This window comes from Vulpes vulpes, chromosome 10 (assembly GCF_048418805.1).
Source record: "Vulpes vulpes isolate BD-2025 chromosome 10, VulVul3, whole genome shotgun sequence".
NCBI classification, from domain to species: domain Eukaryota; kingdom Metazoa; phylum Chordata; class Mammalia; order Carnivora; family Canidae; genus Vulpes; species Vulpes vulpes.
Genome location: NC_132789.1, coordinates 73,846,668 through 73,859,765, shown reverse-complemented (window position 1 = coordinate 73,859,765; position 13,098 = coordinate 73,846,668).

The following is a 13,098-nucleotide window of genomic DNA, read 5'->3' as shown; positions in this document are numbered from 1 at the left end:
TATATTTGTAATATATAGCCTACTGTGTGAGCACTACATCGATAAATATCAACAGCAGTTTCAGATAAAGATACTTGGGTGAATTAAACAGGTTTACTTATCACAGGCTCCCAAAGGAAGTCAGTGTGTAGTCAGGACATAGAGCAAAGAGAACAGCAACATTACCCAGGATAGATGGGGATATCTATTTCTAAAACCCAAAATCTTCCCATGTGGTACATGGGTGGTACATAGGTGGTAATATCCCTGAAGCTTCCAAGTCTTTTATGCTTGAACAAGTATCTGCAATTCCTCTGGGGTGCACTATTGCTTCCAACTTAACACTTTGGTGTGAACAGTTTTCAGATACTCCTGCCTGGCCCTTCCACCCGTAACAACTCTAGTGCCACAGGTTAGGGATCCAGGATTAGGGCTCTGCTAAATATTAAATCTCCTCTTCGAGGGTAGTGAGGGCCCATAATTTCCATCACAGCAACTAATATCATATTTTTGCCTAGTCTGTCTTGAATTTTCTGGTTACACACATTGAGCGACATTTTCGTTGCCTCCTCATCCATCTTGCCTTATAAAACCATGGTCAGTTAGCCAACACCAGACACCCCTATAGGTAAAGGTACCTTGGTTGTCACTCTTGTCTGCCTGTCCATTATAGTAATTACATCAGCAGCCTCTGTTAGCTGCTACTACCTGACTTTTGCCATTCTGGAATTGCAACGTTTCGACTAATATTATGAAGCTAAACTCCTTAGCAGGATGCTCTACTGTCAACTCTGGCCTACAGAAGACAGAAACTGTATCAAGCTTCTCCAAAGATCCTGGTGCTCCCGTTATCACTGCATTCTCTACATTCTCAGGGAAGTGAACATTCCCTGACCATCCCAGGGAACATAGCCAACCGGTGGGTTCTCAGGACGTACATAATAAGTGTATTCTAAGATTCCCACCTTTCTAAGCCTTCTGGTCCTTTCTTCAGTATTATACCAAGGAGGTTTTGCCATCTACTTCATTTGCTAAAGAACATTATCAGGTTCACACTTCAAAAAGCCATACTGTTAAATTATTAGGAATCCTGAATCACGGCTAAGTACCCCCATATTAATGAATTCTACTCTATTTAGCTTTGTGTTCTGTCCTCCTGGTCTAACGTACTCAAGATACACTCCTATACACATTCGCCCAGTTTCAGCTAACACCTATTAGCCAGATCCTGCAATTCCTCTGGCATGTGGGCTGTTTCTTCCCAGAGCTTGTATTTTCCTGTTCAGGCTGTGCTGAAACCTGACTTTGGTTTTTAGCCAGGTAGGTAATGGAGGGTGTTGGGGCATATCTTGAAGAAAACAAGAATCATCTTGAAAGGCACCTGCTTCAGATTAGATTATTGTATGTTCCCCCAGGCAAGCAGAGACTGTTTTGCTGTGACAAATGGTTAGAGGCTATTTCTACCAGCCTGGAAGGCTCAGAGTAATCTAGGAGCTCAAAATTCTTAGCCTTGTCTACCTAAACATCTTCATTTCAAGTCTCTGGCCCCATTCTTTTCTTGGAATCTTTGCTATATGATCAGATCCTTGGCCTGATTTTGAGCAAAGTCTACCTACAGTTGCCCCGAGCTGTAACAAAGCAACTCTGACTTTCAGAGCATGACTTAAGTTGTCAAATAATTGCCCTAAAACTAGAAAGAAAGTCTGTGTGTGTGGTGTGTGTACAAAAATTTTTTGCAAGACTGTCAATGCCTACAAAAGAAGCCACATCACAAATTCTTTAATTAATATTGCCCCCATACTGACTAAACACAATAGCTATTTGATCTCCCCAAACCTTGTTGTATCTGCATCTCATCACAATTAAACTATGGGTGAAATCACTGCATGCCGGGGATTATCACCACACCACCTACCACTGCAATTGGCTCCCTATTGCTTTCAGACAGTGGGCAATTCAGCTCTAAAATCCCATCCTGAGGGTACACTTTTTATAGCTCACTCCTCTGTGTTAACCTAGGTTTTCTGGAAAACAAGAGTTTGAGGCAAAAGCTTAAGTGTTACTGCTTTATTTGGTAGTGCAATTCCCTGAGGCAAGAATGAGGGAAATGGGAAGCCAGACAGGGACTGCAATGATTAATTTTATGTGTCCACTTGACTAGGCCAATATCTGCCCAGATAGCCAGCAAAATATTATTTCTGGTGTGTCTGTGAGGGTGTTCCTGGAAAATATTTGATAGACTGAGTAAAGAAGATCATCTCACCAATGTGGGTGGGTAACCATCAGTCACTGAAGATCCAAATAAAACAAGAACACAAAGAAAAGGTGAATTTGCTCTCTCTGTCGGAGCTGGCACATCCATTTTCTTCTGACTTAGACATCAGCTTTCCTGGTTCTTGAGCTTTTTGGTCTTGGGCTGGAATTTAAACCACTGACAACTCTAGTTCTCAGGCCTTTGGACTTCAATTGAACTATACCTCTGGCTTTCCTGGTTCTCTCATTTGCAAATGGCAGAGCATGGAACACCTCAGCCTCCATAATCATGTGTATTAATACCTTATGCAAATATATATATATATATATATATATATATATATATATATATATATCTTATTGGTCCTGTTTCTCTGGAGAATCCTAATACAAATATTGGTACTAAGACATGTCACTGGAGTATGAATACCCTAAACTGTCAAAGTGACTTTGGATCTGAGAGATGGGTAAAGGCTGGAAGACTTTCAAGGTGCATGCTAGTAAAGTCTATGTTGCTGTGAACGGGCGCCTAAGAGAAATTCTACTGAGCACCTAGGAAGAAAGAGGAGAGCTACAGAGAAAGCCTCGGTCTTCTTAGAGAATACCTAAGTAATCCTGAACAGACTTTTGATAGAAATACTGAATGTAGAGGCCATTTTGATGAGGCCTGAGATGCAAATAAGGAACATGTTATTGGACAATGGAGGAACGGCCATCTTGTTATAAAGTGGCAAAGAACTTGGATGAATTGCGTTCACATTCTGCTGTTTTGTGGAAGATAAAACTTGTGAATGATGAAATTGGATATTTAACTGAAGCTATTTCTAAGCAAAGTGTTGAAGGTGCAGCTTGGCTCCTCCTGACTGCTTATAATAAAATGTGAGAGGAGAGAAATGACTTCAGGATGGAATTGTCAAGCAAAAAAGAAACAGAATTTAAAGATTTGGAAAATTCTCAGCCTATTCATATTGTAAAAATTGAGAATGCTATTTGGAAGAGAACACTAAGAGTGTGGCCAAGTGACCATTTGATAAGATTAGTACAAATCAGCCATCTCAACAATGGCCATGAGCTAGTGATTGAGACATGAAAAGAATGACCTCAGGCAGCCCTGGTGGCTCAGCGGTTTAGTGCTGCCTTCAGCCCAGGGCCTGATCCTGGAGGCCCAAGATCAAGTCCCACATCGGGCTCCCTGCATGGAGCCTGCTTCTCCCTCTGCCTGTGTCTCTGCCTCTGTGTGTGTGTGTGTGTGTGTGTGTGTGTGTGTGTGTGTGTCTCATGAATAAATAAATAAAATATTAAAAAAAAAAAAAAAAAAGAATGACCTCAAAGGCAATTCAGAAACCAGCTGGGCTGGCACTACTACTATCACAGACCCAGGTTGCAAGGGCTGGGGGACAGAGTGGTACCCAGCACCCATCACATCACAAGATCCTTGACAGCCCCAAGGGCAGCTCCATCAGGCTTCAGTGGCCTCCCCTCCAGAAGAGCAAGCAGCAAACACTGGTGATCTCTGCCAGTGCACAGAATGCACAGGCCCTGGGCATATAGATGCTTCTACATAAGTTTCAGGACCCCACTCCTGAAGACTCCAGCCTAGGTCGGAGAACCACCTTGAGAGAGCCCCTGTAGGGCTACACCACTGAGCTATGGGGGCAACACTGCTACCTCAGTGGGCTTGAAAGACAGAGCATCAAGCAAAAAAGGATTATTCTTCAGCTTTAAGGCTTAATGTTATTGGCCTCATTAGGCTTCTGGACTTACTTAGAACCTGTCACTCCTATCTTCTTGCCTATTTCTCCCTTTTGGAAAGAAAATGTCTATCCTGTGCCTTCCCCACCATTGTATTTTGGAAGCACATTACATGTTTGGTTTCACAGGTTCACAGCAAGACAGGAATTTGCCTCAGGAGAAATCTTACCTCAAGTTTCACTCATATCTGATGTAGATGATATTTAGATGAGACTTTACACGTAGGCTTTAAAGTTGGTGCAGAACAGGTTAAGATTTGAGGGGACTATTGGAAAGAAATGAATGTATTTTGCATATAATAAGGACATGAATTGGGGGGGGGGTAGAAGTAGAATGCTGTAGACCAAATGTTTGTGGCCACCCTACCACTGAAAAAGTTCATATGTCAAATCCCAAAATCTAATGTGATGGTATTTGGAGGTGGGGACTTTGGCAATTGATGAGGTCCTGAGAATGAAGCCCTTGTGAATGGCATTAGTGCTTGTATAAAAGAGACCCCAGAGACCTCTCTACCCATCTACTATGCGAGGACACAGCAAGAAGCCTACCATCTATGAAGCAAGAAATGGACTCTCACCAGACATTGAAACTGCCAGTGGTTTGATCAGACTTCTAAGCTCTAGAACCAAAAAAATAAAGTTCTGCTGTGTAATATATCCAAATTATGGTATTTTTGTTATAGCAGCCCAAAAAGACTAAGATGAGGACAGATGGAAAGGAAATACAATGCTGGCCAATGAATCATGAAACACATAGCCATTTGCTCAGCCATGTGGGATAGCTCCCAACAGGCTATATAACTTTTTAATGTTTCATATCTTGTAATACTCTATAAGAAGGAGAGGTGGAGAGAAAAGGTCCCTGCTGTTTTCTTCCCATCCTCTGTACCCCATTGGTCAAGACTCATTTCCATGCTCCCAGGTTGGATCCCTGGCACCATAGGCAGCTACTGGAGATGCTGAATTTTGTACCTTGTGATATAGTGTTTCATCCTACTTCAAAAGTGATGGAAGGAGCCAGAAACTCCATATGGTAGCTTCAGGTGGTGGAACCAAGCAGGCCGGCATGGAGTCAGTCGCCACAGCAGCTGCTGGAATGAAGCAAATGGTTGAGGGCCCAGTAATTGAGTGAAGACAAAGAAATCCAAGGCAGTGCATACAGTATGCCCAAAATACAAATTCTCTTGAATGCCAATGTTAGCAATACTCTAAGGAAAGCAGAGCAGCAACATGGAAAGAGCCTGGATGCCCAACCCTGTGAAGCTACAATACTAGTCCTGGACCACCCACACCCAGATTATTATGTGAGATAAAAAATAAACTCCCATTTTGTTTAAGGACCAGTCTTTGTAGGAGTAGCCAAAGCTATAATAAGCCATATGTCTTAGAAATCTCATGTCTGGGGATCCCTGGGTGGCGCAGCGGTTTAGCGCCTGCCTTTGGCCCAGGGCGCGATCCTGGAGACCCAGGATTGAATCCCACGTCGGGCTCCCGGTGCATGGAGCCTGCTTTTCCCTCTGTGTATGTCTCTGCCTCTCTCTCTCTCTCTCTCTCTCTGTGACTATCATAAATAAATAAAAATTTAAAAAAGAAGAAATTTCATGTCTTGAAATCAGCATAGATAATCATTTACAATAAGTATAAAGCAGTCTGCTTGATTCTCTTTCTCCCTCTCCCTATGCTCCTCCCCGTGCTCGCTTGCTCTCTCAAATAAATAAGTAAATCTGTTTAAAAAATGTGAAAGTAAAACTATTAATAGTTTGTTATCCTAGAAAGATAGAATTGCAAGAATCTTTGTTCTGTGTACTTTTCTGTACATTCCAACCTTTCCACAGTGAATATGTATTATTTTCATTGTAAAAAACTAATACTTTTTAACTAAAGCATAAAGATACATATACACAATAATAAAACTACAAATTAAAAATAGAAATTCCATATGCACGAATTACACAGAATTTCCATAACTGTATCACTTGAGGGGAATTATCTAGAAGCACATTCTTGGACTATGTACTATTTGCTTCATTTACTAAATCAAAAAAGAAGCAGAAGTTTTTGATACATTCGGGCATTTTTAAGACTTAGGGTCCACATGGACCATTAAAATAGGCATATTTTCCTTAACTCCATGTCCTACCACTCTTATCTCTCCTTACCATTCCCCTACCACCAACTTTCTTCATTACACACAAATCCGAACATTATGATTCCAAGCTTACTACAAAGCAGGAAGTAAAAGGAAATATGCAAAGATACATAGTGACCCCAAAAACTGGCTCCCCCAAGGAAAAGCTTACGAAGAGCAGAGATTGGAAGAGCACCATGAGGAGGTCTTTCTTGATATCAGCTCTATCATATAATATACTGTTCAAAGAAAAGCTGAAATTTTATCTGACTTTTGGGATTGGTCATAAAACCGTAGACTAATGATTTCCAAACCTTCTTACCGTAATGCATGGCAAGAAATACAAAAAGTATGATGACTATACTTTTAATTTTGTTCTTGTCAGGAGGCTGCATATTTAATTTCTTTAGTTGTATCTCTTACCAGATTGAGATAAAAATTCAACCCTGCAAAGTCGTAGAGTTTTGGGACTGTTTCATTCCTCCTGCTTGAAAACCAGCCAATTCTTTTCTGAGTTCATATCTTTCCTATAATATGTTGGCAAATACAATCAGTAGCAACCAACATATGCTTTTTGTTTCCAAACCCTTTGCCTAAAACCCCAAGTTTATTCAGTATATTTCATGCTACCAAGTTACAGCAAATAACAGTTTTATTAACTATCTCATCATTAAATGACATGAGTCGCCATCTTTCTGGGCTCCAATAACAGTTTCCTTGCTGCCCAGTCTATGGCTCTGAAGTGAATGCTACACATTTTAAGTTTTTCTTACAACACCCAAATGCTGGTACAAAACACTACATCAGTCTCTTTAGACTAACTTATGCTAAGGTAAAAAGCAATCATACGTCTCCATAGTATAGAAGAACAAAGTTTCATTCCTCATTCACATGTGTGAATAATGTGGATCAGCTGGAGCTCTGCTCCATGCACTATCTCCACTCTGGGACTAAGGCTAAAGGAGCAAGTCATATCTGGGACACTGCAAGTCTCACCTCCCCTTACATTTCATTTTCTAAAACAACTCAAATGGTCAAGGCTGTTCTCAGTGGTGCCAACAAGCATAATCCTTCTACAGAGAGGAACAGTAAATATTTTGAACAATAATTCAATCTACCAGAGTACCTCAATTTTAACATAATCCGAACTAAACACACATCTTTCTTCCAATCTACACCTCTGCTGCTTTCTTTCATTATATAATAGATAGCATTAGTAGAGGCTCCAGGATATTCATACTAGAAGAAGGTTGGTGTGGCAATTCGTTTACAAAAAAGAGTTAGGTGACTAGTTTTGAAGCTGCACCTTCCAAGCAAACTACAATTTTCATTTAGATTGTATGGTCATTTAAGTTGACTTGATGGAGTTGGTTGAAATTGTCCCAGTTGTTCTTCAACTGGTTGCTACCATTATAGTTATCCAAACAAGAAACAATGATATCTTTGAGTCCTCTGATCCTACTTCCAGTCCTAATTTCTTCCACTCCCAATTTCTACATCTGCACTGTCCAATATGGCAGCCATTAGCTACATGTAGCTAATAAGGATTTGAAATGTAGCTGGTCTGAATTGAGATATGCTATAAATGTAAAGTACACAGCAGATCTCAAAGACTTCATAAAGAGGGGTGGCTGAGTGGCTGGGTCGCAGTCAGTTAAGCATCCAGCTCAGGTTGTGATCTCAGAGTCCTGAATTCAAGCTCAGAGTTGGGTTCTACATGGAATCTCTGTCCCCTCTGCTTCTGCCCCTCCCTGCCACGTGCACTCATATGTGCTCTCTCTCTCAAATAAAAAATAAATCTTTAAAAAAAAAACAAAGACACCATAATGGAAAAGAATACAAATATGTCATTTTTATATTGCTGGCATTTTGAAATGACGATCTTTTAAAATATTGGATTAGGGCAGCCCGGATGGCCCAGCGGTTTAGAGCTGCCTTCAGCCCAGGGTCCTGATCCTAGAGACCAGGAATCGAGCCCCACGTAGGGCTCCCTGTGTGGAGCCTGCTTCTCCCTCTGCCTGTGTCTCTGCTTCTCTCTCTCTCTCATGAATAAATCAAATCTTAAAAAAATAAAAAATAAAATATTGGATTAAATAAAATATATTAAAATTAATTAAGATTAATTCAAATCTTTTTCATGTGGCTTCTAGACACTTGAAAATTACATATGTGGCTCTTGTTTGCAGCTTACACTAAACTTCTATTGGAGGACACTACTCTAGGCTGTTTTTTCCTCTTCATCGCCACAGTTCCAGCCCTAGCTTAGGCTTTCATCTTCTTTTGGTGAGGTTTCTATCAAAACCTCCTAACTAGCCTTTCTGTCTCCAGTATGGCCTTTCTCCAACTGATTCTACAAAGTGGCCAGAAAGATCTTTTAAAACATAAATCAAATCATGCTCAAACAGCTTAATACTGTTCCATGAGTCTCTTCCATTGACTTTAAATTTGTCACTCCATATATATAGTCTTTCCTGATGATCCAGACCCCTGGTTTTAAGTGACTCTATTTCCTGAAGTGGAGCTTTCATATTTTCCACATATTTATGTGCCTTCAAAGGCATCTGCAGTCAAAGTTCTCTCCCCTCCTCCCCTTTCACCATTGTTCTTATCTTTCTGACAAAAGAAAGATATCTAGAATCTCACCATGTGGCTTTGATGAAACAACTGTTTAATTTAAACAAGGTACCATAACCACATCCTTACTCATTGTAAGACATATTGCCAATACAATATTCACAATACATATTTTAAAATACTCATGAATATAGAAGTTTTGGAAAATCTTTTAGGGAATAGACAAGAAACTGTGAAAACCATTAACTAGCCCATTGCTCATGACATCCTACTCATATTCCTATAAGCACTAGCACTCCTCCCCAATACACAACACGCACATGCACTCACACACTCCTTCCTAGATCCAGCTTTACTCAAGACTCAGCCTACCTAGCTATTGTCAGCTTCAGGGCTCCTCAGAACATTCTCCTTCACCCTTTTCCCCCAGCTAGTTACTCACTACGACTCCTGCTTATTTGATGGCATCATCAGAAAAGAATACTTTTCAGTTTTGCTATACAGGGGCTTCACAAATTTTCTTCTATTATGTGAGCTTTGATTTTCATTGCACTTTATAAAATAAACTTGAAGGAAGATGCAATTTTTTTCTATTCAATTTTTATCAGCATAGTACTCTTTACCAAGACTTCTCTCCTTTCATTAGTCAAATGAGTTGTTTTTTCCTCCAAAATTTGCTTGATTATTTTTAAGTGTTGCTGAAAGAGTAGTTTCAAGCAGTTATTACTAGGGTGTCTTATTTTTTAAACAAAAAATACTAGGGTATTTGGAACACTTGGCTGGCTCAGTGGTTGAGTATCTGCCTTTGGCTCAAGTCGTGATCCTGAGGTCCTGCAATCGAGTCCCACATTAGGCTCCCTTTGGGGATGTCTCTACCTATGTCTCTGCCTCTCTCTGTGTATCTCATGAATAAATACACAAAATCTTTTTTTTAAATGCCAAGGTTTAATTATTGAGCTCATATAATAAGTAAACATATATGCATATATGATGCTGTTTAGATGGACAAATGATGATTGTTATTGATTCTCCCATTGTAGTTGCCATAGTGTTGTCACCAAGTTCACTGTCAAGGTCACTATGTGAATGGTTATAGGGAGTATAGGAGAGTGATTAGGGACATGGGTTCCAGAATCAGACTGCCTGGCTCAACCACTTGTTAGTTGTGTGACTCTGGAAAATGCATTTAGCCTCTCTGTACATCAATTTCTTCATCTGTAAAATGGAGATGAAAGGAATAGCAATTCCCTCATATGTTTGTTGTAAGAATTAAATGACTTAAAACTAGTGAAGTGCCTACAATGTAAGCCATTGGTTGTTTGGATAATACAAAAAGCAATCAGTAAGATGACAAGCTCATTTTTTCAAAAGACTTGTTTGCAGAACTCTGCAAAATTACCAGAGAAATATCAGATTTCTGTTTATCCGCTGAAGTACATTTTCAATTTTCATCTCAATAACAAATACTTTTAACAGTATCGTGAGTACAAAGTTAAAATCACCAAGTTCCCTGTCAACAAAAGTTCATTTTTTTCCAGTTCTCACCACATATGAAAATTGTTTTAACTCTCTGGGTTTTATACACACACACACATACACATACACCAACTCATAGACAAAAGGAGTGAGATTCGGCTGATTTTGCTCACACTTAAGTATGGCAAAACTTTTAAAAGCCTCAAACTTCAAAACATCTTTTCCTCAAATATCTTCAAGTAATTTAATTTCTTAGAACATAGCTCGCAAACCTTTTCTGTTAGGTCCAGATAATAAATATTTAAGACTTTTCAGGCCCTAGATCTCTGTTGCCACTACTCAATTCTCCCACTGTAGCCCCAAAGAAGCCACCGACAATAGTAAATAAAAGTGTGGCTGTGTTCCAATAAAACTTTATTTACTAAAAAAGGCAGTCAGCCAGATTTGGTCTGCAGGCCATAATATGCCAAGGCCGATGTAGACGTCACTCCCTATTTACCTGGTGACTTTGATCACCTCTAGTATACTGTGACATATCCATGGTGAGAGAAAAAACTCAACTTGTGAAGCAATAAGCTACAGCAAATGGCATTATAAAGTACAGAATACAGGCACATATAAAGTAGAAGAAAAACAGATAAAGAGACGACTGCAGGTGAGAAATAGGTGACATATCAACTCCCCAGGGTGATAGTTCAGCGGGAAACACAGATCAAAACAAGTACAAGTTTTGTTTTCTGTCTCAGAGTACTTACCTGTATAAACACATATATTCACCTCAACTCTCAATTAGCCTGTCAGAGACACACGCACCACTAGCACAGTTCATCAAACGCTGTTCCCCAAATGACATCATCAGCCCACTGAAACAACACATTCTTTTTCCCAGAGCTCATCAGTGAATCCCTCAACATCTTACTCAGAATTCTTATTTTCATATGTCTATAGTTCAGGAATAAACAACACCTATGGGCGTTGTTAAGGATGTTTTCCCAACATTTTCAGCCCCTTTGATCCTCTGGACCTACCTCCAGAGTTAAAAAATATTTACAAGTTAATGAATTATATATCAATCTCTAACTCCTTTTTTTTTTAAATCTCTAACTCCTTAATTATGATTCCATTAAACCATAGTGATCAATCACCATGGGCCTGAATCAAAGCTGTGGTTGAACGAACTGAAAAGCGAAGCCATAATCAGTGAAGAGTTAATAGAATTTGATAGTGAGGCTGGGGTTGGATTTGGGGTTTGGGTTTTTTTCTTTTGTTTTCTGCCTTTGTTTTTGTTTTGGTGTGTTGATTATTATATCCAAGTGCTTAGAACAGTGCCTGATACTCTACAAATACTTGTTGAATGAACAAATGATTGAATGAATAAATGAACAGATAGAGCAGGGAAATTTGAGCTACAGAATATTATACAAGCAGTGAAATGCATGTCATTTTCTAATCATTTGGAAGCTTCAACACCTCTTCACAACACCTTGAAAAGGAGTCTGCAAATTTCAAACTACCTCTTTGCAAATGGATTTCTTAATGTCACTAGGCTCCACACATTCACAGCCCACGCTCTTTCAGTTGCTAAGTGCACTGTTGTCACAGTATGTTCCAGAGGCTCTACACTTTTCTCTCAAATGCAAAAGATGTTCTTCTAATTGGAAGCAAAATCATTGTCTTTCAAATACAATATTCTCTAAAGGGGGGCGGGGAGAGTACTGTTAGATTCCAATCAGTTCAAATTAAAACTGATTTCCCAAAGCAAAGGAAAGCTCATGAGCTCTAAAATTCAATAATATTATTTTACAACGTGGAACCCAAAGATGATTTATAGATTAGTTTTATGTTATTAGCCTCACTTCATTAGGAATGACAATCATAACATGCTACTGAAAATATTTATTCCTAATATGCATTGATGACTACTATTGAGGAGATGTATTACAAGAGACTGAATTTTTAAGTCAATAATACAAACAAAATTTAGGCCAAAGTTTAAGACTATGATGAAAAAAGAGGGAAACTATGGCAAGAAATATGTAAGAACATTTCAATTTATTGGGTGTATGTATATACATAAGCTTAACAAGTATATATTGAGTGAGAGCATAATAACAAAGTAGGCACCAGTTGGATATAAAATGGTTGGTCATCCATTCATTCAATAAGTTGTGGGTTTTTTAAAAGATTTATTTATTTATTTATTTATTTATTTATTTATTTATTTATTTATTTGAAAGAGAGAGAGTGCCAGCACAGGGAGGAGCACAGGGAGAGGGAGAGACTTCCAAGCAGACTCCCTGTTGAACACAGAGCCTGATGCTGAGGCTGGATCCCATGACCCTGAGATCATGACCTGAGCCAAAATCAAGAGTAAGATGCTCAGTTGACTGGGCCACCAAGGCTCCCCAAAAATTTTAATTAAGATGCTTCACAGGTGGGGGACACCTGGTTGGCTCAGTGATTGAGCGTCTGTCTTCAGCTCAGGTCATGATCCCAAGGTCCTGGGATCAAGTCTGCATCTGGCTCCCTGCAGGGAGCCTGCTTCTCTCTCTGCCTATGTCTCTGCCTCTCTCTGTGTGTCTCTCATGAGTAAGTAAATAAAATCTTTTTTCTAAAAAAGATACTTCACTGGGTATTAAATCTTAATTATTGTAGTATAGCTTGGAACACTTGAACCTATGTCAACAAGTTTAAACTTTCATTCTAAGATCTTATTATATTACAAGGAATACATGTTTTTTAAAAAAAAGATTCAACTATAGATACAAAGTGAAAGACTTTCCATAACTACCACCACTAGGTGGGGTAACCACTATTACATTACAGGGTATCTTTTCACACTTGAAGCACATACAAATAAGCACATACAAATACACACAAAAGCCTTTTTTAGAAACAAAAATGGTATATCATATTATGCACAGAGCCAGGTCAGCA